Genomic DNA, 4,890 nt, shown 5'->3' with positions numbered 1-4,890 from the left:
GGGGGTTGCAATCAATCTACTTTTACCTTTACGATTTTTATAGATTTTATTTTCATAAAGTAGTTCACAGTAGTTCATTACAGATAATATTCAAACACTCATCCAACCAGGGAGCATCTTCCTACCACAATAAGAGGGAAGTGTGTGAAGGTTGTTGTATTCTATTCTGGGGCTGGAGCGATAGCAAAGTGGTTAGGGCATTTGCCTTGCACGCAGCTGACCTGGGTTTGATTCTTCTGCCCCTCTTGGAGAGCCCGGCAGGTTACCGAGAGTATTTCGCCTGCATGGCAGAGCCTGGTAGGGCTACCCGTGGTATATTCGATATGCCAAAAACAATAACAACAAGTCTCACAATGGAGACGTTACTGGTGCCCACTTGAGCAAATCGATGAGCAACGGGATGACAGTGATATAGTGATACAATAATGCAAGCAAGTATGTTAAAACCAAACACAAGTGTACTACTTTAGGTATATCAGTGGGCTAGAGTATAAGAGGTTGTGTACTCCAGAAAATACTGTATTGCTCTCTTCTCTTCATTGCTTTATTTTATAGTCTCTGGATCTTGGCCATTGATGAGATTATATGGCATTGAGAAGGAGATGGTTTGTGGGTGTGACTGCCAAGCTATTGGAAAACTGGGAACCTGGGTAGAGGTGGCCCAGTCCTGATCGAAGCAGGCTTGGAGATCTCAGCCACAGATCCCGCATACCTGGGTTCTTCTGTCAGTTTCTTTATGGGTGAGGCTTGTCCAAGCATGTGGAGAGTGGCCTTGACCGTGGCTGTGGCTGGGTTCTGGAGGTTTTCGGCTGCCGGAGCTCTGCTTGGGGTGGGGAGGGAAACTCAACCCGCTTCCCCTCTGAGGTGCCCTGGTGAAGACAGCCTGGCTCCGGGCCGGGATATTCTGCCACAATTGAAGAAAATTTTAAAAATTAAATTAAAATGACCAGTCCTGAAAGGGTAGGAGCACTGTAACGAGTCCCAGGAAGTGTTCTTTCTGTGTGGCACTTCATCTGCTTCTCTCTGCTAGCCATTTTATTTCTTTTTTCTTCTCCCCACTTCCCAGTTTGGGGGCTACACCTAGCAGTTTTCTGAGCTATGCTGTGTGCTCAGTGCTTGCAGGTTGTTCCTGGCTGTTCTGTAGATTAGTGCACTTCTGAGGATCCCACCTCAGGCTCCTTATGTAGAACACGTGCTCAAGCCCTTTGAATCATCTTCTGGCCTCTTTTATCCTTAAAAAAAATTTTTTTTAATGGAACAGAATGTTATTTTTTTTTTCCTATAGGAAACCTGGAAGAAAAAGGGCACTGTTAGTCATGTGGTTTATATGGTGCATATAGAGATGCCTTCCTGAGATACTTGATATTTTTCTTTAAGTCTTTTAAAAAAGAGCAAGTTTACTCAGGATTAAACAATTCAACCTACCTAATGTTCATTTTTCTGTTGGGGGGAGGAGCGACTCCCAAGCAGTGCTCGGAAGGTATGGGGGCTACTCCCTGTGATACTCAACTAACCAGGCTGGCGGTTTAATGCTCCTGCCTGATGATGCTGTGTTGCTTGGTCCAAGGCTAACTTGGGACACCCTGATTATGCTTGGGGGTCTCCAGTTGCCTGAATTTCTGTATTATCTCTGTGGGCCCTCACATTAACTTTTTTTTTTTTTTACGCTGTATCTTGGTTACAGTCTATGTTTCAACACATAACTTGCTATTATTGCTGGGGTTTCAAACAAGTCCCATTGTTTGTTACATAACTTTTCTATTTTGTTCCCCCCTCGTCCCGCACCACCGAGTTCACGGCTGTTTAGTATTCACCATGCTGCCTGACAAAGGAAAAAAAAACGGAAAAGATGGTTATTTCCTGTCATCAGCCGGCGTGGGGCTCTGGCTTAGTTGATAGTCTGGTAGAAAGTCTGCAGTTTCTGGAACCAAAAGTAGTGTGCTGGTATCGGCCCCGACTCGAGATTCCACCAGCGTCCCGCTGTTCCATGTATATAATACTTTATTCCCTTGTATCCCATTCCCATGCCACCAGGTCTGTGTCAACTTAATGGACATCATGCTATGGTTAACACCACGCCGTGTTTCTTCCCGAGAAAGAAGGATATTTCTTCTCAGCTGGCGTGGGGATATGGCTTAGTTCAATCTAGAGAGATGGTTACCATTTTGGTTGCCTTCAATATTTCAACAAAAACTTACTATTCTTGTTAGGGTTTCCCACCAAAGTCCGACCCGTTAAAAGGGAACCATTTCATATTCCTGATGATTAGATGATATTAGGTCGAGCTGCCACGGCAGCGGCCCTGCGGTTTTGGGTTTCTGTATAAAGTCCAGGGAAAATTCTGCCTGAAATTCTATCGCTGCAATCTTTTACCCTTTTATGGTGCTCATAAGATGGGAAAACCTAGAGAAATACCGGGCCCCCGCACACGCAGAAGTGGGAAAGCTCCCTTGTCCTCCTCAGTCCTACTGGAGCGGAGGGCGCGGCGAAGTGGGAAAGCCCAAGTGGCTGCACTCTCTTTACGTGTCCGAGGTGGGCGGAGACCGGTACTTCCCCGCCCTCGATCTCCCGCCAGCCGCGCCGCGCATTTGGGTGTGTGTCTCCATTTTGTGCTCAGAGAAGTGGGGTGGAGGCTGTGCTGTGCCCAGGAGAGGTTGAGGGAGAGAGAGAGAGATTTAAAAAAAGAGAAACGCCGGGCCCCCGCACGGGGGGCCTGGCGGAAACGCTCAAATCACATACTGCAGGTTGTTGAGTGGGCTGCTGGTGTCCAAACTAGCTCCCTTGTCCTCCTCAGTCCTACTGGAGCGGCGGGCGCGGCGAAGTGGGCCCTCACATTAACTTTTAAAATGATAAGAAACTTGTGACCAGATAAAATCCCAAAATAAGATTTCAAATGTTTCCCTATACTTAGGGAACTCGTTTCTTAATGCTAAATGGCTTTTTGACTCTGAAGCCTGATTTTTAACTTGCTTAGTTTACTCGTTTAGATGATGGGGCAATACTGCCTGTGTGACCATGTGACTAGGATGAATAGTCCCTGAAAGGTGACTGAGCAGGGTAGTCAGTGAAATAGAGATTCACTAGAGTTATTATTTCATTTCCTTTCATTATATGGAGATAAGCCCAATTAGAAATTTTGGATCACTTCTGCTTGGAGGATCGAGTAGACATACTCTACGCACATACTCTAACAAAAATGATTTGTTAAAAGACAGTACACTTCTTGAGGACTGGAGCGAGAGCACAGCGGGTAGGGCGTTTGCCTTGCATGCGGCCAACTTGGGTTTGAATCCCAGCATCCCATATGGTCCACCTGAGCACCGCCAGGAGTTATTCCTGAGTGCAGAGCCAGGAGTAACCCCTGTGCATCGCTGGGTGTGACCCAAAAAAAAAAAAAAAAAGACAATATACTTCTTGAATCAAATAATTGTAAACTTATTTGTTCTGTACAATTAGACCATTAGCTTATGCTATAAATAAAAATTCAAAAAGCAAAAGTAAAATTTGAAATCTTTCATTTAAAAAAATTATTCTGAAAATAATATGAAAACTCAGGAAAGACACTGCTGTTTAAGAACTTATTCATTTCTCAATTAACCGTCCTTTCTTCAAAGTTTTAGAAGCTGTTTCTGAAAAGCAGCATTGTCTAGGTTCAATGCACAGTTGAAAGCAAACAATACTGTTGAAATATCAAATTTGTTCTACAGAAGTATCAAGTTAATAACTTTGAACAGATTTCAAATGCTATCTTTGTGGGTGGTACCCTGTTGGAATATTTCCCCTTTTCCAGCTGCCTTCTGGAGTTTTGTCAGAAACCTTTTGTCACAGAAATCTAGCTGATCTTTGACCCGCAGATCTAAGGTGCTAGCCTAGTCTTTGGGATGTAAATTTCAGGTGCTGTCTAGTTTGTAATTGACATGTAGATTTCTTGCTGCAGCCCAGCCTGGTCTTTGGGATGTAAATCCGAGTGCTTTCAGCAGAAAGAAGGCTTCGGTTTTGGTTTTGTATCTTCTTTGGGGGGGGGGGGGGCGGATCCACGGGGCAGATCCACCGGGAGAGACAGGTAGGAGGAGGGAGAGAAGCCAGAGAGAGACAGGAGTTGAGCAGTAGATCCAGAGAGAGGATGGAGCTGGGAGTGCGGGAGATGAGAAAGTTTGAAGATTGAATAAACGGTAACTAATCAGCAACCAGCTTGGTCCTTGTTCTTCCTTCGCCTGTCCTTGACCACCGGCCGTCCCGATCCAGTCCACACACTGTGGTTCCAGAGCACCGAACGCGGGTGGTGAGACAGAGCCGCCCGGAGAGCCTGCGAGTGCACTTGCCCCTCGGCGTTCTTTAGTTTTTTACAGTACCCTACATATGGTCCTAGTCCCATTCAAGTTAGCTCAGAAAAGATCTAACATGGGGCCAGAGCGATAGCAGCCAATCTGTGTTCTATCCTCAGTACCCGATATAGTCCCCTTAGCTCTTTACTTAGTGGTCCCTGAGTGCAGAGCCAGGAGTAAGCCCTGAACACTGCTGTGTGTGGCCCCCAAACCAAAAACAAACCAACCAAAAAAACAAAACCAAAAATGAAACAAACAAAAAACAAAACAAGAAAAGATTTAACTTAATGTACCTCTTATCAAGTTGTGTTCCCCCCAAACACAGATGTTGGGTTGTTCTCTGTCTCAGTGGATATATCTTGTCTTGGATATGTGATGTCCTGGGTTCGATCCCCAACAAAGCATCACCGCCCCTCCATCTCAGTACATCTAGAAGTGACCTTGGTGGACATTTGGGCAGAGACACATAAGAAAAATGACTCTGTGAAGGTACAGGGAGAAGAGAGCCTTCATATAGGACACGGAGAGTAAAGCCTCCAAAGAAATTGACATCAATGACACCTTG

The sequence above is a fragment of the Sorex araneus genome, chromosome 3, assembly GCF_027595985.1.
Source record: "Sorex araneus isolate mSorAra2 chromosome 3, mSorAra2.pri, whole genome shotgun sequence".
NCBI lineage: Eukaryota > Metazoa > Chordata > Mammalia > Eulipotyphla > Soricidae > Sorex > Sorex araneus.
The sequence above is the reverse complement of the archived record's forward strand: the minus strand, read 5'-3'. Positions refer to the sequence as shown.